Source organism: Cydia strobilella, chromosome 11 (genome assembly GCF_947568885.1).
Source record: "Cydia strobilella chromosome 11, ilCydStro3.1, whole genome shotgun sequence".
Taxonomy (NCBI): domain Eukaryota; kingdom Metazoa; phylum Arthropoda; class Insecta; order Lepidoptera; family Tortricidae; genus Cydia; species Cydia strobilella.
In genome coordinates this window covers 13,881,455-13,904,658 of record NC_086051.1, presented here as the reverse complement: position 1 = coordinate 13,904,658, position 23,204 = coordinate 13,881,455, and the positions used below count along the sequence as shown (strand labels likewise).

The 23,204-nt window shown below is 37.0% G+C and overlaps 1 protein-coding gene across 1 annotated transcript in view; it reads left to right on the top strand.

Moving 5' to 3' along the window:
* LOC134745644 (protein JTB) overlaps positions 1 to 13,394 on the top strand; it is a 112,648-nt gene extending 99,254 nt beyond the window's left edge. Inside the window, exon 5 of the mRNA XM_063679765.1 lies at positions 13,385 to 13,394. The gene's annotated coding sequence lies outside the window, so the exon portion shown is untranslated. The remainder of the gene's footprint in view (positions 1 to 13,384) is intronic.
* The last annotated feature ends 9,810 nt before the right edge of the window (positions 13,395 to 23,204 follow it).

Genomic DNA, 23,204 nt, shown 5'->3' with positions numbered 1-23,204 from the left:
TACATTTCTAACTTTTTATGCACCTAAATATACCTTTCAACTAAGGATTTGAGAAATGTTACCAATTACATTTACCCTGATAAAAGTTAGTTTTTCTCGCGCCGCACATTTTTCACCGAGTGCTGGTAGAGGCGTGAAATAAAAGTGATTTATACAGGGTGTAGAGTCTTGCGAACAATGACTCGCGAAGGCTTACAAAAGCTGTTGTTGTGAACTTGTGACGTACACGCATCTAGGCTGAGAGCCGAAGGCGGTTATAAACCCCACATATTACAGGTATAAGTGATGTATACAGGCCGTAGAGGCTCATAAACAATGACTCGCTAAGGACAACAGCTGTTGTTGTGAACTTGTGACGTACACGCATCTTTTGGGGAGTTAGCACGGTACGATCTCGTGGCTACCGGGCCAAATCAGCTTTTTTTTACCTAAGGTACAAACGTGCTAAGCGGCATCGCCTGAAACAAAAGTGCATACACTTATTGCTTACCCCCGTACTCTGGACTCCGATAACTACAACACTTCTGTAAGTAACCTGGACTCCGCTGCACACACTGCTCGCCCTTAGAGTTGGTCAAAGGCGCCTAGCCTTTCAAAAAAGATAGCATACACCAGATAATTTGGGACGGGTAGTACGGGTAACGCCGTGGCCGGGTGGTCTAGTGGTCAGGACGTTAGCCGCGTAAGCTGAAGACGTGGGTTTGATGTGGCCTCGGCCACCGGTGGACTTGGCCACTTTTTCTTTAGTGTATGATATATATTTCAGTTTATAATTTATATATAGTAGTGTGACTACTTAAAAAAAACAAATAAAAAAAAACATAATAATTTAATTTATTCCCTAGTTACAAGACTTCTGTAGCAAGATCTCGTGCTAAAAGCTTTGCAACCATCGGGGAAACCAGCGGCTGTTTAAATAATATGCATGAAAGTAAAATATGACGAAAGATTGTGGAACCTGTCCTTTGTTTGTAATTTCATATAAGAGAATCACGCGAATAAAATAAACACGGTATTTGTTTATGCATGGAGTGGGTATTGTATTATTCTATGCCACTTAATACTTATAATATGAATTGTGAATCAATGGTAGGTACATATCTACCTATGCTTGTCCCCAATAAACAATAGTGTAGGACAAAAAAACCTTAAATAAGAATATGCTACATAGTTGAGTTGAATTTTGATTGAATTTATGTGTCCCTCTTAGTAGAAAGTAATTTGCAAAAGGATAGATGTATGTAGAACTATATGCAGAATGCAGAATTAGTCACTAATTAGTGAATTGGATTGAATGATTTGAACCGTAGCGAGAGTTAAGATAACGGCCCGGCAGCCAGGTAATCCATTGATACCGTTGAGATCTCAGGTCTGACATAGCTAAGCCATTGCAGAATCTAACTGTAAATACGTCTACAGCCTTCAATTAGTTAATTTATGTTTTATCCCTTTCTTAATAATATATAAGGCAACAAATAACCTGACCAAATTACGTAGGTTGTTTTTGGTAGTATTTCGGTGTATGGTGGCGCCGCCTAATTACTGTTTTTTTAAGGACACTTTTCATATATAGAGATTTGGCTCCTTTATCTAGTCTCCATGTGTAGTGTGTTTACGAATAACGCCATAATTCTCTGGGTTAATAAATATTTCAGATTTTTTGTAGATACTGTAACTTGCAAATTAAAAAAGTGCGAGTTTGACTCGCCCACCGAGGGTTCCGTACTTTTTAGTATTTGTTGTTATAGCGGCAACAGAAATACATCATCTGTGACAATTTCAACTGTCTAGCTATCACGGTGATAGTGACGGTGACAGTGACAGTCAGACGGACAGTGGAGTCTTAGTAATAGGGTCCCGTTTTTACCCTTTGGGTACGGAACCCTAAATTAAAGATAATTAGAACCTAAAGGTTCTAATTACCTATCTTTTTCTCTTTCCGAAAGTTAAACATAGTCAGAAACACATGCTCTCAATTATGTTACAGGCCAATAATATGTAGCATATTATTTACGCATGCGGTTTCGGCCGAAAATAAGTCACAACAAGAAATTAGGTTCTAACTTCAACAACCAAAGATCAACTTTTGTTTTTTTGTGTGTGTTACAGAATTGATATGTGGGGTTACATATCCAAACACTATATAAGTTTATAATATTATCAAATACATACATATATCCTTAGACATGCAGCTGTTTTTTTATTTTTTGTGGAATATTTTTATTACCTGTCGTGATTGTTTAGAATGTCTAGATTGATTCACCGGATGGTCTCATCGGAAGATCAGCGCTGGAAGTCGCCAGCATCATGCTGAGATGAGACCATTTCGGGGCACTTTCTCCTTCCTACCTTTTCTGTTTCCTATAATTTTCTCTTCTGTTTGTGCTTACGAATAAATTATTTCTATTCTATTCGATAAAGCATAAAGAATTCCCAACGTTACAATACAGTCAATACCTCACAGCCTCTAATACTTAAACGGACATTAAACTGTTGTCAGAGTGTAAGCACCAAAGTCGTGAAAGTCGACACTAAGTATTAAAGTACGATGCTTACAATCTCTTCGAAACTGCCTTAAGTTGTTCAAGTTTAAAAGGGCATTTTACTTATAAAAAATCCATATGTCGAACGTAGCTTTAAATAACTCGTCAATAAGAATATCTATATATATATATTACGCGAGGCCGATTTTTGTTCATCCCATCAGATCTACAGTTATGGTTCGATTTTAATAAATTATATGTCATTAGATTCGTCTCATACTACAGATTTGCAATAAGCTCTTAGTTTTTTGATTTTTTCCCGAAAAAGTACTAAAAAGTTAATTTGAAAAAATGTACCACGTGACCTTTGTTCTGACTTGAGATTGAATTGAACTCAAACCTATATCCAATGTATGTAAGGTATCCAATCCATTCAAATATTTGTTTTGAGACTGTAACATGCATACACCACACTAAAAATTATATTAAAACACCATAAAATTTTATTATTGTGTTTGACAACATGTCAGACATGTGTCATCCACATCAAAGAGCATATAATCACTACGTTCTAATCCACATCGTACTCATCAAAATGACACATGTTTATTTTATTGTTGCTTTGGCACATAGAAGGTAGGATCCTATAGAAGTAGCGTACCGCGTGCGCCCATGAGGGACAGAATTTGTAGCCCACCAGGCCACCATAAACCATACAAATCGGTGGGGAAAAGCATCTATATTTACTTCAAAAAGCACGTACGGCGAGGTTTGTTCTTATGAGGATGTTAAATGATGTCGGATCTTTAAGGTAAACGGTCAGCCAATGGGGTTGGCAACTGTCAAAGGTTTGCAGAGATGGAGCCATCATAGCTTGCCTCTTTTTCTATAAGATTTGGCTTAAAGGGCTGGCATCCAGGGCATTAAAAAGACAAAAATTTGACACAATTCTAGGGATTGACAGTATGGATGGTATAGAAAGGATCGCAATCTCTTATGGCAGAATTGTTGCAAAAGTGACCAGCATGGAGACTATATAAAGGAGCCAAATCTCTATATATGAAAAGTGTCCATCAAAAAACAGTAATTAGGCGGCGCCACCATACACCGAAATACTACCAAAAACAACCTACGTAATTTGGTCGGGTTATTTGTTGCCTTATATGGTTCATGTTATACTCATGTCCCAGAGCCTAACTAGCGCCACCGGAGAGATTAGGAACTATTATTTAAAGCTGAAAGCGGTCACTTTTGCAACAATTCTGCCATAAGATATTGCGATCCTTTCTATACCATCCATAGTGACCAGCTTTCAGCTGTAAATAATAGTTCCAAATCTCTCCGGTGGCGCTAGGTAGACTCTGAGACCAAAGAGTATTGTAATATATAGGAAACTCTATGACATGAACCATAGAGGTATAATAATGTAGAGATGAAATGGGGGAGGGGCAGCAAATAACCCGACCAAAATACGTAGGTTGTTTCTGGTATGTTGTCAGGAATGTTAAAACGTGTTTTTAATTGTGTCGCATTGCGTATGTTCTGTCCCTCACGGTCGCACGGGTGCACATCTATATAAAATACTAGGTGTATGGTCTAGGTACTTCAGTGTATGGTGGCGCCGCCTATTTACTGTTTTTTACGGTCACTTTTTGATACACGAAGATTAATTTCGTTACCTGTACCTTCCATAATTGACAGGGCAAGCTATGCTGGCGCCCTCTGTTAATTATTTCGACCGGCCAACCCCATTTTCCGCATCGGTCCGCGCCCTTGGTGCAGTGCGGCGTATGTGCGATCGTGTGTAAAAGCCGTAACAGACTACCGCACCGCACCGCGATCTTGGTGCGCCACACCCATAAGTGAGAGCAAGAAAGAGAATATCTCGAAAAGCCGTATTGGTACGGTCAAAATATCTCTTTCTCGCTCTAACTTATAGCTGCGTCCTTAACGTATGTACAGTGACAACCTTGCACACTATCGATACGTGCGCCGCACCGCACCAAGGCTGCGGTGAGGTGTGGTAGTCTCTAACGGCTTTTACGATAGTCTGTTAAATACGGCTATAATATTTCTTTCTCGCTCTAACTTATAGCTGCGTCCTTAACGTATGTACGGTGACCACCTTGCGCACTATCGATACGTGCGCCGCATCGCACCAAGGTCGCGGTGAGGTGTGGTAGTCTCTTTTAATAGTCTGTTTAATACGGCTATAAAGCGGCTAACACATTACCGCACCGCACCAAGGTCATTGTGTGACGCACCCATAAGTAAGAGCGAGAAAGCAATATCTCTTTCTCGCTCTTACTTATAGGTGCATCGCACAATGACCAGTGCGGTGCGGTAGTGTGTTAGGCGCTTAAGGTGGGCTGCCGTACGCCGAGAGCGAGAAAGAGATATTTTGACGGTACCAAGGTCGCGGTCCAGTCGTTGTACAGACTTTCAAAAAAGTAAATAAAAAAAAAAACTAGATTAGGTTCAAGGGCCTGACACTCTTTGATAGAGAAAGATAGTCTTATTGCGATTCCTATAAGAGGAAAGAGAAAATAGTGCCATGCTTTATCTTTATCACCGACCGGGCATTTTTTCATGGTCGGGTTTGCTATGATGGCATAACCCGACCATGAAAAAATGCCGAATGAAATGGAGGCGATGGCGAAATACCGAAATTTATAAGAGTGAAAGAGAAAAAACCGGCCAAGTGCGAGTCGGACTCGCCCTTCTAGCTACCACGGTTCGTGAGATACAGCCTGGTGACAGACAGACGGACAGCGGAGTCTTAGTAATAGGGTCCCGTTATTACCTTTTGGGTACGGAACCCTAAAAAGGATTATGCTGCCATACATGAAACTGTCTTTCTCATGAATATGTCTTTCTCATGAATATGTCTTTCTCTTACCCCTGGTCGCTCGGTTTCATGTCTATAACTACGTGTATATACTAAGTCTATTATTAGGTCAGAGGATCTACCGCGAAAACCGAAATTCGCAAATTGCGGGGATCTATCTCTTTTACTCCAATGAAGGCGTAATTAGAGTGACAGAGAAAGATGCCCGCAATTTGAACTTCGATTTTCGCGGTATAGCCCAGACACGGAATGTCACGGAATGTTTGTAAAATGTTTGTAAACTTCAGTCTCATGAATAATAGGAAAAAGAGAATTAAATATAAATTATACTCTAGCCCTATGAAATTTGCATGAGAGCCAAATGACAAGAAGGCATCCTATCCACGAAATCTTGATTTACCGTATCATGTCGCGATCGCGTATCATGATTTTTAGTTTAGAAAGATGCGAAAAGATAGACAATAATTATGTCTTTTTTGCATCAAAACTAACGATCACAAAACATGCTGGTAGGTGCTACGCTACCGAAATATAATACGCTAAAATTATACAAACGTGTGGCCATTTTATAAGAAACTAGCTTTTGCCCGCGACTTCGTCTGCGCGGAATTAGTAATTTGGGTATCTTAATTCTTAAACAAATCTGCTTTTTAATCCATCCTTTTTTCCCCCCAAATTGGTCCACACTATACATTTCCACCCCATTTTTTACACCCTTATGGGATGATTTCGGGGATAAAAGTTATTTTATATCATTTCCCACAGCTCAAACCATCCCCATATCAAGTTTCATCTAAATCGGTTGAGCGGTTATTGATTCCCCATACAAATTTCCACCCCCCTTTTCACCCCCTTGAGGGGTGACTTCTGGGATAAAATGTATCCTATGTCCTTCCCCGGGACTCAAACTATCTGTATACCAAATTTCAACTAAATCGGTTTAGCGGTTTAAGCGTGAAGAGTTAACACACAGACAGACAGACAGACAGACTTTCGCATTTATAATATTAGTATTGATAATTATGTATAAGATATGGGTATAGTCAGCATCAAATAGATAGTGACAGCCAGTGATTCATCTGAAGACGTCACATTTCCTGATTTCATTAAGCGTTCAGTCTTAGGCTGCCTGTCCACAGGAGCGGAGCGAGGTGGCGGAGCGATGAAAAATCTCCGCTCTGAAATTTTAATGAAATTCTATTGCTGGATTTTTTTCCCGCTTACCGCTCCGCTCCAGTGGACAGGCAACCTAACTTTTAGAACCATACTCTAGCGGCGTGTTGACGCCGCAACGGGTCTCTAGTTATATTATATTATAACCAAATTGAAGGGTACATGGAAAGAACATGTATAGTCACTTTTTTCGGAAAATGAGATTTTAATTTCAAAATGTAGAGCTCTTAATGAACTATTAGTTAAAATATCTTTTGCTACCACTGCATAATATATGTAACACAACTTTTTTTTAAGTTAAAAAATACCTGTTCACGGAATTACATTACATTTTGACATGGTTCCAAATTTTAAAACCGCGATTACTCAAAATGTTACTAAAGTGACTAGACATGTTCTTTCCGTGTACCTTCAATTGAACAAAGTAATTATTTAATTACTTATTAAATTTATATATTTTTGCAAATTTTATACGCGCTTATTTTCGTTCTAAATACAATGTAGGTAGTGTATATGTGCTATACTGCGAATGCTTTAAATAATTCATTCAATCGTGGTTTAAACTATTTGGAAACTAACGACGCCACGCCAGCCGAAAGTCGCCCTCTAACTCATGGTTTTTGCTTAATGTTGGTTCCTGAATGGTAATACCATTTAATCCTCCTCATTATTCTATGGACAAGTATCAAATTTCCCACCCGGTCGTCCTACATTCGGTCTCTTCATAGCACACTTCTCCCCATCCACTCCAAATATTTGGTAAACTTACCCAAAGAACAACTCAAAATTTCCCCCTTTTCCCGTCATTCACAAACCTTCGTGTGAAGCGCCCTTCATATCCGCTTACATTAACTTCTCAAAAGAAATAAACACGCCTTACATTTTCTATTGAAAGTAATGAAACGTCACTCTTGCGCCAAGTCAAGTCAATTTATTCCATTTTGACGGTGAATTATAAGCTGTGCTCGACTTTTAAGCATGTTAAGAGTATATACTTTAGTCATTATGGGTGAAGTCTACCCTGTATCCGCTAGAATAATTTAAGCACCTATCTCTATCGCTTTAACCCGTTTTAGTAGTTGTTAGTGACCCAGTCTACGAGGGTTTGATTTACGGTAAGGTGATTCTTCTGTATAATAATCCATACTATATACTCGTATAATATTATAATTGCGGAAAGTAAGCGTGAAGAGGTCTGTCTGTTACCTCTTCACGCTTAAACCGCAGAACCGATTTAGTTGAAATTTGGTATAGAGTTAGTTTGAGTTCCGGGGAAGGACATAGCGTAGTTTTTATCCGAGAAATCATCCTTTAAGGGGGTGAAAAGGGGGGTGGAAGTTTGTATGGGAAATCGATAAAAAGCAGATTGGATAAAAAATAAGCTACCCAATTTACTAACTCCACGCAGACGAAGTCACGGACAAAAGTCACTTAATTTTTTTTTTCTGGACTATGTTTTATTACGTCGTCATCTCAGTGCAGGAACTAAGTACCTAAGGTAGGGAAGTTGCAACGCAAACTATTGAGCTTACTGCGGGAGTCGATTAGTGTGGCAAGAGCATCGTCAGTAACTATCGTTATTAATTAAAAATGTCTTTTATATCATTTAAATTTAATTTTAAAGGTGCAAGTAGTATTTACACATTCATGTTTTGCCAATAAATTTTATAGCTATGCATCCTCATTTGTGTCGTTTTCAATCAAAAGGCACTACATTGTCGTCTGCAATAAGGACGCTCTGACAGGTTATTCGTATAAAGATACAATCCAATTTCGTCCTTATGGTAAGCGACAATGTGGTACCTTTCAATTAAAAAATTAAATAATCATTTATTTTCAGGCATGGCCCTTAGCAGTGTTAGTAACAAAAAACTTAAATACTAATGTTAGACAGTACAATTAATTAAAACCTACCATGCAAACCAATAACTTAGAGCTAGGAGCTATGTCACATTTACTTAACCAAGTAGGTAATACTAACAAGGTATGGCTAGGCCTAATAACACTACCCCTCTACTGTCATAGAATTATTTTTCAGTTTAGGTACCTACTTAATACATTTTCCTAAAATGCAATGCACCGTTAACCTGGAGGCGTATTGGAATCGTACTACTTTATGGCAATGTTGGCTTACCTGATATTGTCACTTGGTAACAAAAATGAAACGCAAATCAAAGCAAACGGAGAGCTATAATAATTAAGACCATCAAAATAAACGTGACGTAAGTCCTTAAACCCGGAGAGTTTGGGTGGGCCAACGCAAACGGAAGCCGAGAAAAGCGGAATAAATTTTTTAATGAAATTTGCTCTCCTTGGCAGGTCGACGGCTTATTAAATTTGGATCTGCCCCAATTTCCCGTGCTATCTCCGCTGGGATGAGATAGTTTGGTTTGTGTCTTTGCTGCATTGCTTTTATTATAAGCCGGGGCATTAAATGCGACTATCAAAATGTACAGTCACTTCGAATGTGTGTACATTAAGATCTACTTTATGTTTGACATTTCATAGCCTATGGAACAGCCAAATTATATTGAATCATAAATGGCCTAAATGACTGAAGAAAAATCCGTGACTACTTGTCTAAGTAAATATTTAAAATATACCCCCGTTGATGTGGCAGAAGTTGATAAGCAAGCAACATAATGTTCATCAAAATCATCTGCATAAGTTCGTAAACTCACTCCAAAAACTTTGATATTAATTTCAAAGACTTTGCTTTTAAAGCTACTTGCTGTTGACTGTATGAAAGGGAATTTGATTTAGGTTTTCGTAGCTAAGCAACACACACACATACATACATTAATAAATATGTATAAATTTCTTCACATCATTGCAATGGATTAAGGTGAAGAATAGAAGCTGTATACATATTTATGAACTCGACTGTACCTCCCGCCCAAACTTTTCCCATCAAAAAGAGACGGAGAGTTTTAAAACTGAATGTTCAAGCTATACCTATACTATCCGTTGCAAGACAGATTGCATTTGTTTATTTAGGAGTTGATTATACTGGCTCGTTTGGGTCAGGCTCGGAGCGGAGAATCATCGCAATTGCTGTTTACAAACGAATTGCAGATTCACTTATTCGTTTATTGCTTTAACGTGAAAGAAACTGTAGGATTAAATTACTAATTGGCTTCTAGATTACTTACCTACTTTTTACTCTGTTGTTGTCGGTGTGTTCTACATACACTGTTTCATAATGGGTTACATAGGTAATGTATGGTACTCATATTTGAATCCTTGTAAGCTTGTAGGGTCGGCAACGCGCGTGTAGGTAACTCCACTAGAGTTGCAAGCGACCATAGGTTGCGGTAGCTGCTTAACATCAGGCGGACCGCACGCTTGTTGTATAAAAAAACGTAAAAATGTTAATAAAGTTTGTAGTAATAATTATTTAGCGAAAAGCACCTTCCAGATAATTCACACGTTTTACTACTTAATAAGTTTTATCCCCTTATTCATAAAACTTAGCAATCTCTTACAAACCTCTGTTAATAATATTGTCTTCGGTTACCGCGATAGTTACTCATGAAATAAAACTATGAAAACGGATTATATCGCGTATATTGAATTTATAATACATCCCGACGTTTCGTACCCTTTACAGCGTTCGTGGTCAACGGGTGACTAAACCTCTGTTCAATTTTATGTTTTTCTAACAAATAGAAATGTCAAACTGACGGATCGGGACAAACGATGAATTACGCCATTAAACCGTTAATTATTAACACTTCATGTTGCTTATTGCTATTGTTGCTTTGTTATGTGTACAAAATTGCTGGAACCGTAGCCGAGATATTTCCTAGAACTTTCAGCATACCTATAACTAAATATAAAAATCTAGTACCATTACCTGCTGAGTAGCTTAGCATTATCACACTATAAAAAGCATTCAATTTTGTAACTTGTCGCTTAAGAATAAGGTTTATAGGTAGGAATGGGTTTTTAAATGCAGATACGGTAGTTTTGCTAAACGAGGTAAGGCTGGACCGGTGTTAATTAACCTGAGGTCATGTCTCGAGGGCCGGCGACTGGAGATTTCTTAGGACTGAACTGGACGCTAATACATAAAACACAAAAACCGTAGGCATATTACGGAATTTAATATATCAATTGTATATGTTACGGCAAAGACCCGTTTCCAGTGAAAACGCGTTTTCCCTAGCTAAAACTAGTTTTCTGTAACGCCTTGGTGAAAAAGCGGTTCCACTAGTCAAAACTAGTTTGCCTTGGTGAAAACTAGTTTTAACTGGGATTTTTCGGTCAAAACTAGTTTTCGCAAAGTGCCTCGTGTCTATCATAATGTAAAATGAACTGCGTGTTATCCGAACCTTTTTTTTTAATAAAAATGTTTTATGCTCAATAAACATTTTTATACAAAAAAAAACTAAACAACACGGTCATTAACGTATAAACTGACAAAGAACGAAAAAACCTTGCTGGTAGTGCCATTGTAATTGATGGTGGCTTCCTTCTACATCGAGAGGTATAAGCAATCCAAGGAAAAAAATCCCCCAAGACTCGTATAATTTATGCACACCTCCTCGGATCGAGCAAACTCGGATTACACGCATTTAGGACCAAATGCGTAAAAAAAAATGATTAAAATGATTTCCAGCTTGCTGGGAATTCATTCCTCAAAACGATATTTTCGTATCTAATTTGATTGGCCTAATAATATACTGTGTCATGCAGAAAGATCTTCAACCAGTACGCAGTTGAACAATTACTTCCTACAGATAGGTATATGAGTATATCTGAAAGTAGTATATCTATAATAATATTAATAGTTGATAAACTGCTTCAGTTAAACAGTAGATCTAAGTGGTTATGTACATAACGTAAATCTTTGCTTTTTCTGACGTCATTAACTTTTATGAGATTTCTTGAATGATATCTTTTTTTAGTAGCCTAATTTAGTATCCCACTGCTGGGCAAAGGACTCCCATCCTTTCCTCCACTCAACGAAAAAAAAATATAATATTTTTTTAATCAATGATATTCAATGGTATTTCTGACACTTGTGATTTTCAATTCGCATAAACGGGTTAATCGAATTATCTCGATATTTTGGGATTGTCCGGGGTCGTAGCACGGTACGCTTATCACACGCTTATCACCATGCCTGTCACGTTCTAACAAGTATGTGAGTGCGAAAGTGACGGACTTGGTGATAGGGGAACCATGCTACGCGGGCAGTTGAGGCTTTCAAGCGCATTAAATATGACGACGACGGTGTATTTTTATATCGTATCGTAGCTATAAAAGCACAAATAAAACTATACCCGAAATATAGGTAATTCCATACGCTACATACAAATTGTAATTATGTTTGTACGTCGTATTTATAAGATGCATGCTCTGTGTTGCGTTAAGTCGATTAAGTAATTCGAGCCCTCATTTGAAAAGAGTGGGGATCTCGGCACCGAGGGGTTGGAGATAGTAGTAAAAAGGATAAAAATACTCATACAAAAATAACTAGCTTATTGATTGTAGGTCTCCAGATGGGATATATCGGAGCGGCCGAGAGACTCAACAATATCTGAACACGCACCTATCGCCATGACAATAGAGGCGTGTTCAGATATTTGTGAGCACCTTGGCTGCTCCGATATATCTGATGGCGACTGTACATACTGTACGTGTATGTATAGTTGTGTGTGGTGTCGATTCGTGTCATATAACTCAAGCCCTCGTGTAAATATTGCACGGATCTAGGCCCCGTGCGGGATTAAAACGAGCAGTTTCCAAGGAGACAGAATAGCCTAAGAGACCCCTTACAGTGACCTTCACGATTATTTTTCGTAACGAGATATGGAATAATTAAAAAAAAACCGAACAAGTGCGAGTCGTACTCGCCCACCGAGGGTTCCTGTACTTTTTAGTATGTGTTGTTATAGCGGCAACAGAAATACATCATCTGTGAAAATTTCAGCTGTCTAGCTATCACGGTTAATGAGATACAGCCTGGTGACAGACAGACGGACAGACGGATAGACGGACAGTGGAGTCTTAGTAATAGGGTCCCGTATATACCCTTTGGTTACGGAACCCTAACAATGTTTCAATGTAGGTAATAATGTCACTGCCTCACTGGATTGCCTGCCAGTATTATGAGATCGTACATACTGTATGGTTGTGTGTGGAATGGAGACGAATCGAGTAACTCGAGCCCTCGTGTAAATATGGCACGGATCTTAGCCCCGGGGAGGAGAGATAAATAAGCAGTTTCCGACGAGACTGAAATTACCAAAATAGAATTAGAATAAACAAAAATTACATTTTGTGGTTGCGAACTTGTCAATTTTGGTTATTTGCTGAATTATCATTTAGCCATTTATAGGACCGCAATCTGTATTGTAATGTAAAAATTGCCACCCTATAACATAATTTTTTTGTTTTTATTTCTTACGTAGAGTTTTTCGGACGACGAAATATCAATGAGGCTAGAATAGGCATGATGCCAAATTTTGAAATCCCTTTTAATATTGTCGGTACACTTGTATTGGTTTCGAAAAACATAATATTTTAGATACACTCATAAGTTTTAACATAAATAGCTGCATTTTTTTATAGCTATTTTAAACTTCGAGCGAAAACGCCTCATGTCCGTTTGTGACGTCGGTTTAGTTGGTGGTAGTTGGAAATAGGCATGATTATATGTATGTATGTACCTGTGTATGTTATTTATATAATAACAAATAAATATTTACTTTACATCTTACTTTGTACATAATAAATGTTTAATGAAAAAAAAAAAAGATTTAAAATAAATTTGAATATCCAAACGGTCAATAAGGTTTATTAAACATATTAATAACGGGTAACGGGTCACGGGTAAATACGTGAGTGACCCGTTATTAATATGTTTAATAACACATTAATCAATTCACTTTTGATACAGTCTAAACACGTCATTGCACGTTCAGAGAATAAAATTGCTTTTGATTTACCTTCTATTTTGTACCTCATTCGTAGCACCGTTTACAATTTATATAGGTATACGCATAAAGCAACCACAGTTATTTTATTCTCGAGAAGTTCGTGAAATTTACGTATTCTCAAGGAGACTAAAATTATTTATTACTGACATTTATTCTCTAGCCACGACCGCAGGCACTGGTGTCATAGCAAAGAGATAAAAGTATTCCATTTAAGTATTAACCACGTCTACCGTACTACTTCCAGTTTTTTTTATTTTATTTAACAGAATTACATATTTTGCACACCTGCGAATTAATTTTTATTATATTATATTTTAGCTGATTTTAATGACAAATTCCTTGTATAAGATTTAATGTTATTTTATCTTATACCTACACTCCTTCATACCTTACACTTACATTTATCACTACATATTACTTATTAATCCCAAGTCCCGAGTAAGTATAGGTAAAGAGTATACGTTGAGTAAGTATACAGCAACACACTCAATTACATTTGGTACCCAAAAGATGATCGCACCATTAATACAGTACTATTCAACACCTAACAACTCCTTCTTCTATCAGGTTTTGAAATGCTCAGCTCTGTGAAACAAAGACGCTTTCAGACATTGCATGCAAAAATTGCTTGTCAACCAAAATTTTGTCACTAATTTATTCCGTCATCATCGGATTGAAAAGAAGAAAAAAAAGCTTTGTGAATAAATCACTTTTCTCCATTCACTTTGCCGAACTAAATCAACACTGAACAATGAAACGACTCCGCTGTTGCTTTTTTCCATAATTCCCCTTGTATTTGCGTTGCACTTGATTTTTCATTTAGCGGGAAAGGTTCCATTATTAGTAGTTAAAAGTAACAAAAGAGAAAAATGAAGGCTTAAATAAAAGTTTTGTTAAAGCACTACGGTTATAAATTCCTTTTTAATGCTTCAGTAAAGACTGAAGGGAGTACTCGGTAATGCCAGAATGCAGATCTAAAAGTACAATAATTAATGAATAATTCTTAGTACAATAATTATATGATTCAAAGGTTTTCTTTTATCGCAGAAGAAAACATCTTTTTTTATTTTTTAAACCTTTGTACATGTTCTATAGGCCATACCTTATTCGTTTTATCACGTTTAATGTTAATAATAAATTTAAAAACCACAAAAAATGTCGCCAAATGCAACGTAACATTTTACGAAAATGTTGATAAAAAAAAAGTTTTAAATATCAAACGTATAAAATTCTTTCATTTTTCCATATGCTCAAAATATGTTGATCATTCATTGAATGGAATGGGAATGAATTCTCGGAACAGAAAATCCATTCCATCTGAAAGGAAAACCATTTCCAAACATTTCAACTGGTTTAAAAAAAACGAGTGTAAAATTCATTTTCGTGCAGTATTAGTACCTAGACACCTTTGTTGAGTATTTAAGCGCTAGTTGAAGCCTTGTGTTGGGTTCTGTTTTACTTTTGTGCATTTTTCAGTAAGAGCGCTGCAAAATGCACGCCTCTCAGCATTTTATTAATGTTTTATCTCTACAGCCCTCATTGATAAATATGTCAACTTTATAACGTTCCGATACCTACACACCAACTCTGGCGTGTTTTCATGTTATGTCTAAACTCCTGCCTGTTACATTTTCTCTTCCATAAGTTATAAAAACTAACGATAGGTACAATCGCTTCCAGTTTCTCGCAAACTTTCTTTTTAACTGAACTAGATGATTTAAAGGCTGCCCGGATCAATTAAACAAGATGTCGACATATGTTGATTCAAGTTTTCTTCCTAGAAGCTGACCGTTTTTGCGAATGCTTAGTAATTTATCTGTTTCCGTACAAGTCCCAACCTCAGACTCAAGACATTTCAATCATCAAAATACACTTTGTAAGTAGCCGCGTGAAGCTGCAATTCAACACACAGACACGTCATAAATACCAAAGATAGATATAACTCCGTAATAGATGGATACAGTCTAAGGAAAAAACGTGCCTCGAAAATCAAGGAAATTTGATTCTCGATCAGAGGGCGCCACTAGCTTTGGCCTACAGTCATATAGATGGCGTTGACGGTTTCGTTTGTTATTTAACAATTTTAACGCATATCAGTGAAAGAACATGGCTCAAAATCATAAAAATAATTAATGCAAATAAAAAAAATTATTTATCCATATTTAAATACATTTTATCGTATTTTTATAAATATTTATTTTTAGTTTTAAAATGTGTCGACAGATGGCAGTGAATTTACTGGGGTTACAAAATTTACTATGACAGTACCGCTCTAGTATAAGTTACTCTATGTAAATACGCCTTTGACTTCGTTTCCCAGATTAACAGTCACTACGGGTCCCTAAACGGACTGTTCTACGCGTACCTACATATCTCCAGTAATTTAGTTCGCGTCAAGCCACTTTGCATTTGCGTTAAAAGTGAAATATAATTTGCAGAAATCTCACAAAGCCTTGAATCTCTTTGTTCCAGAAACTGGCTGGAATTCTCGGACCACACGGTCAAAGAACGTCGTATCACTTTACAGGTGTTATTCCTGTAGCTTACCAACCAGCCCCAGTATAGATATATATACACCTAGATACCAGGGGGCCTTGCGAAGATACCAATCATTTGCGCTACGACAGCGAAACGCTTTCTGTCTCTCTATCACTCGTATCGTGCGATAGAGAGACAGATAGCGTTTCCTTGTCGTAGCGCAAACCATTGATATCTTAGCTTAGGCACAACAGATAAGATAACAATACAGTCCTTTTACAAAAGAACCTTATATAAGTAGTGTCAATCCCAGGTTTGAACTCCATTAGAGTTGAACTAATGAAAGTTGAACCTGAAAAAACGCGGTAATTTCAAAAAATCTGTAGCAGGCGGCTCTTTGATTACAAGGATTGGATAATTTTTATACTTTTTATGATTTCTAGAATATTGAAATTATAAAAAGTATAAAAGTTATGCAATCCTTGTAATCAAAGAGCCACCTGCCACAGATTTTTTTAATTTGCCGCGTTTTTTCAGGGCCTTTGTTGCCTAATAATAATATTTTTTACATAAATGGCACAGCTCAGAAGCGTAAATCGCAAATGAAAATTATCGAAATAGACTAAAACCATCTTCAAAGTTTATTTATTTATTTATCTAAAATGACGGTACAGTTTAAACCATAAATTTAAAAGTGGAAAAATTACTGCCTTGGGTGAGACTTGAACTCACGGCCTCACCCAAGGCAGTAATTTTTCCACTTTTAAATTTATTCTAAGCTTAATAGCATCGATCGCAGACGTTTCTGCTTGTTAAAAATTAGTTTAAACCATATTTGGTTTAAAATATATTTAAACCACCACATATTGGAAACCCAGCCATTAAATTACAAATCACTGCGCGGGAATACGGTAAACAATGGAAAGAGTTTTCCAATGGCTGTTACCGCTGTTATGCTTGGCGGGGTAGTGTAGTCCAGCCATCTCAATTGTTATTCCAACGATGTAGGTACAGTTTTCCAAACTTCTTATTTTTCCACATCGACCGCCTTTCTAAATCTTGGAACGATTTTTGTGAATTTAAACTTACACAGTAGGGAATAGTTATAGGTATTTGTAACAACAACAACTGTTAGAAATTGTCTATGTATAGGTACATATGTTGGATATTGCAACCGTGCACCTTCACCGAAAACAAAACAAAATAGATAAGTGGTGCTAGCCGGTGACAGCGACGCTATTTATTGTGTATCGTAAGTCGTGAATTTCGTTTACACAATACACATGCACTATTCTTAAGACTGGTTCTATATCTATCGGGATATAGGGATAGGATGGTTGCACTTTAAATCTATCGTGTAATGCGCGTAAAAACTGCAACCATAAGTGCATATTATTATAAGGTACCTGGAGGTAATAAGGCCTATTAAGGCCTGAAAAATAACGTACATACATTGTTGTAAGTAACCGCGTCTTGGTTATTAGAGTAACATATAAAGTGACATAATTAAAAGCTAACAACAATTCCAGCAGATTCTAATGCATTAGTCTTATAAAAGTTTCGGTTAATAAGGCCTATGTGCATTACGCAATAAAACCTATACCTACCATTTAAAGAACCGGATTTTCTAAAAGTTGTGTTTAGTACAGTAATTATAATAACTTTACTAATATACGTAAACTTATTAAGGCCTTGTCCATTTTTAGTTACCAGTACTGATACCAACCTTATTATGTTACCTTGGTACTCGACTTATCTTTTAATTGTAGTAAAAATTCAGATACATGAACACATGAACACGTGTATTTTATTTGTACCTATATAGGTCTCAATTTATAAGAAGCTACGTTACCTGACGTTTAAAAAAGTATATTTAATAAATAACGATTTTAAGCGATTTGAAGTTAGGTTGGCCTTATTACCCTCAGGTACCTTAGATGCCAATCCAGTTTCCTAAGTGACAAGACTAAGTAACATACGCGGCTTCCAAACCAAAGGTAGTGAATGCGAAACCCCGACTCGTACAGTACGGTTCAGTTCATAACTTTTTGCTACTAATAAGTATTTGACGCAAACCTAAATGCTCATTCATTCATTCAATCAGTGTAAAAGTCCCATGGCGTCGAAACGGTGAAGTACTCCCCATTCTCAACGCGCCTAACCATTGTGAACCAAAGTAATTAACCGTGCCAACGCGAATGCGACAAACCCATTAATTCCACTAATTCGCTGCTTCGCTCACTACCGACTAGTGCTCCGGTTGCCAGTCTTTTGTTACTTGCGAAACTGAATTATGAATTTATGACAAAGACTACCTTTTACTAGAGTTACTAGACCCGTATTAAACGCGGGACTTTAATTTGACGCATTGGCTAGGACAATATTATGTTACAAGGCCGCCGAAAAGATCTACTGAGGTACATACTTAAAAGACTTGGATGAAGATTATGTCCATTGTCCAGGATGAAGTGAAATGGGGGTAGAAAAGCCGGACACTGGACCCCGTCGCAGTGCGGAACAAACGCTAGGAGGATGACGAATTGGCTTTGTGCGCGAGTGTTGTGTCGTGTTTCCGTGCGGTTATTATATTTACGTAACAACAGATATTTGACAGTAGACATATATCAAAAAATATAAAAAAATAGCTCTGTTCACAATTTTACAACATCGAGCGCCATTGGTCACTTTCATTTAATTCCGCGATTATGCAAAGCCGCGATAACGCGCGACGCCCGTTCATTTTTACGCCGGCACCGGTATTCTTTGCTCGCCAAGAAAGCTGTTGTAGTATAAAATGGTGTGAAGATCTCAGACTCTTACATAGATACTAATCGATATTTTCGACACATTACCTATAACTAAATATTTTTACTTCTGCGTGGTGAGCGCGGCCTCTTATATGCTTAATCTAGCGGTAAGAAGTGAAGAAATACTTAACTAAGCTAAGAATGCCTCCAAGCTAAAATGATGTTTCTATACAAATTCCATAATGACATACGACTTTGTAGACAAGGACGGTAGTAGACTCTATTGCGGTGATTTATGAGCTGTTTTATACGTTGCAACGAATTTCATGATTCGCTGCAATGAGTTAATTATATTCGTTTTTAGTTTATTCCTTTTTATTTTTACTGAATGCGATGTACAATTGTTTCCCAGTATTAGTTGGTTATGATGTTGTTTGTTATTACATTTTAAAGAGGTAATTCAGTTTTTTTATTTATTTGGTTTTAGTTATTTTGGTGCAGTCTTGTGGTTCGTTGGATATTACGTAGGAAAGAGTTTTATTAATGAAAATTAAATGTCTTAACAAAGAAAAAACTACATTGTTCCTAAAGATACACGAGATTTTAAGTTTAATCTCAACATTTGAGCATTAACCTCCTTTTCGACTTTAACCCTGTTTTCGGAAAGCGTTAACCCTTCGGCCACCTGCCGCCGGCAGTTTGGGTCGCCGTGTCTCGGGCAGGGTTAAAAGGGCCCGTGATAATAATTAATGGGCATTACGTTGAGATTCACAACATGGCGGTGATGACTAGGTGCTAACAGGTTGTTTATTTATGCATTAAGTTTCTGTTTTAAGTTTTAAATAGAGTAGATAAGAATGAATGAATGAATGAATTGTGGTTTTTGAAATAAGATAACCCCAACCCCACCGTGCATAATTAACCACCGTAAGCCGTAAGGGACATTCTAAAACTCATGATGAGTTTAACCTATCCCATACTTGACACGTCAATTAAATATCAAAAATATGTCTATAACATGTAATAGATAATAAAAGCCAACGAAAATGTTGTTATAAACTATGTGCGTTACCTTAGCGTTAGGTTGAAAGTTATGTATTAGATCAAATGTGTGCTACATCGCATGACAGGTATATCTACAGGCCTATTATGGATGGCTTTATCCACATGACAAAATATCCGTCACTTTTTAACAAAGCGCGACGGAAAGTGACGCATACCGTTTTATCACGCTGTCACGTAGACAAGAACGACCATCATATCCACAGATCATATCCGTACTCTGATGAGAATGACATATCATTCGTATGTAAGTATATGTGACGTTTTCAATCAAAAGGTACCACATTGTCGCTTACCTTAAGGAAGAAAATTGCTTGTATGTTTATACGAAAAACCTGTCGGACCGTCCTTATGGCAAGCGACAATGTGATACCTTTTGCTTAAAGACGACACATATGTTTGATAAATTACATTCCTTGATAGTACCTATAGTGCGAGATAAAATAGTAGAAATTAAATATAATGTAACTAAAAAAATTCCACACTAAATTGTTGCCATGTTTAAGCATTTTACGTCAAAAATGTGACAGTTACGTAGGAAATGGCGCCCTCAGTAATTTTCTACAATTTCTTGTCGGATGATACCTTGATAGTACCCACTCGTATATTGATCAATATCAGTAGTTGTAATGTAAAATGTGAAAATGATGTGAAAAGCACCTCCGGTATATACATCATGTCTAATTAGATAGTTACAAGCCAAGTTTATAATAATTATTTGGTCTCAATCGGTTCTACATGCCATAATTAGTTAAATTACCGTTGTAACACCACTAATCGGGACATGTACAATCGGCCACATGTGTTAAGTGTTAACCAAGTTTGGATTGTTATGGGTCCCAGGGTATTAGTGGCAACGCCATTATGCGCCTAAATGAGGATAGGAGATTATTCGTGGAATAGGTAGACAAGTAGAGGAACTTTGATGTTATCTTGATGTTACAAAAGCCGATTTTTGGGTATTGTAGTATTGGCTCCTGCCCGCGACTTCGCCCTCGTAATAGACGTTGTAATTCTATGTAATTTACAAACATTTCGCATGTTGGTTTTATGTCGACTGAATACTGACTCTAAAACTGTTTTAAGACCTAATTGTATCGTATTCTAGCAAACAAACCCCATATAACCATTCCGGTCGCAGAATCATCAAAGTAGTAACTAAATGTCAGATGTGTCGAAACGGTGTCGTAACCGTTACTACACCTTGCGACTGTGTTCAGTTTTGGTAACTTAGTGTGGTCGCCGTGTGCACACAATGTGACCAGAATTGTTTCAGTAACTAAGTGTCGTCGCCGTGTGTACACTTTTCGGTAACAAGGTGTCGACACATTGTGTACACTTTGCGTTCAGTTTGCGACCAAATCTCTACACAATGTGTCGTAACGGTTACTGAAATGTTTCGAAACATTGTGACCGCAAATGACAATATAAAATACCTCTTAAAAACTAAGGTTTGTCAAACTGTCCATTAATAGCAGTGTTGCCAGATCGTCCCAAATAGGACGATTTTCCGTCATTTTTAATGCCACACCGTCCTTTTGTTGTCCCTTCCGAACTACCGTCCCTTTTGGGCATCGAGCGTCCAGTATAAAAGATTTTATGCCATGTTGTCAATGATTGACGTTATGAAGTTCGGGTCTCTACCTTCTCTTAGCGCCTATCCCTTTGAAGGTATGCTTTACAGTATTAAAAACCTGTTACGAAAAGGGGACCAATCATTGGCGCAAGTAGCGAATCGCATGCAAGAACTGTCGAAATTGAATATAGAGACTACTTGCAAAAAATCAGATCCCGCCCTCAAAAACGAAATTTTACTGGAAACTGGTGAAAGTTTTTAAGACAGTCAGAATTAGTAAAAAAATACTCGATATCTAAAAACAATAAGGACAAGTGGTTTCTAACTACTGACAAAAATTTAACAGAACTTGTGTAGAAGGAAAAATAAAAGTCTTCGGCGGGAATATAAAAAACAAATATAATTTTTTTGAGTTGCCATTTAAATCATCAAACATAAACATATATGCCACAGCGCTCATTCATGAAACTGAAGAATTGAGAGAATATAATTTAGACGACATTAAATGCAAAGTTTTTGCTATGGATTGCAATACCGAAATGGTATTCTTTCCATTGTTATCAACGCTTCGATAAATAAACATTAATTATTAACATTCTCTAAGCATACTTTTTTTAACCCTTATCTTGGCAAGGCTCAAAATATTTTAAATTTTAATATTTGTTTAGTGGTTGACCATACTAAACTATTAAAAAATAACAAGAAAAAACCAGGGTTTTCCACTTTACGAGTTTTCGCCCGGGAGGCTATTGGTCATTAAAATCGGTTCGTGGCTCGCAGTCTATATATTATATCACAACCATCCGTTTGTACTTATTTAATACTTATTTAAAACTTAAACTACTAAAACGACTTGCTGAGATCGTTATACAGGATAATTAAAAATGAACGACTTAATTATATTAGGTATTCTAGTGAGATCCTCATAGATAAAGAATACATATTTAAAAAATGCAAGAAATGTCACGGAACGCTCACTTTTTGTATGTACTTTATATGTAACAATATGTGAAAAATAAACTTTTATGCCAAAAAAACTTCCAATTCAAGAATCACCAATATAGTACCATGTTTTGTATGGAAAAATAAAAATAAAAAAAGCTTTAAATGATCTAAAATGACTTTTCACTAGACTTATATTGACCGGGATATAGACCGTGATTACCTTTTGTATTGTTTTTGAGCTCCCGATATCCCCGATATGATATAATGAGGGTAGACAGAGCGCAGTCTACACAACTTTGACACCCACTCGCTATCTTCAGTCACCCGTGAATAAGATGCATGTAACTGCGTCGAAATATCGGGAGCTCAAAAACAATACAAAAGGTAATCACGGTCTATATAGGTAGTGAAACTAGCCGTGAATCATTCAAAACTCTTATAAATTTTTTTATGACAAAAACAAAAAATCTGGACAAAATTTAAGAATCACCCGATTGCGTCGAGGAATCATTTGTATTTTTGTTTGTTTTATTTCCTTCTTGCTTCTTTTCTTTGTCATTTGTCATCATCATCATCATGTCAGCCGATAGACGTCCACTGCTGGACATAGGCCTCCCCCAAGGCTCGCCACTCCGACCGATCCTGTGCCGCTCGCAACCACCGAATTCCCGCGACCTTCACCTTTGTCATTTGTATTCTGTAGCAATTGGTTAGATCTGAAAATAAAGATAACTTGCGGTCACGTTGGGCAAAAAACTATGTTTAGTTTGTTTTTTCTCGGGGCAAAAGGAACAATATTAATATGCAAAATAGTAAGGTACAGAAATACCAAAACAAAAAAGTCACAAATTTTTACGCAAATAAATCGTACTTTTTTGGTCTGTCACTATTATTTCTACGCCATTATAGCATATTTTTGAACCGCTCATACGAAAAGTACGTAAA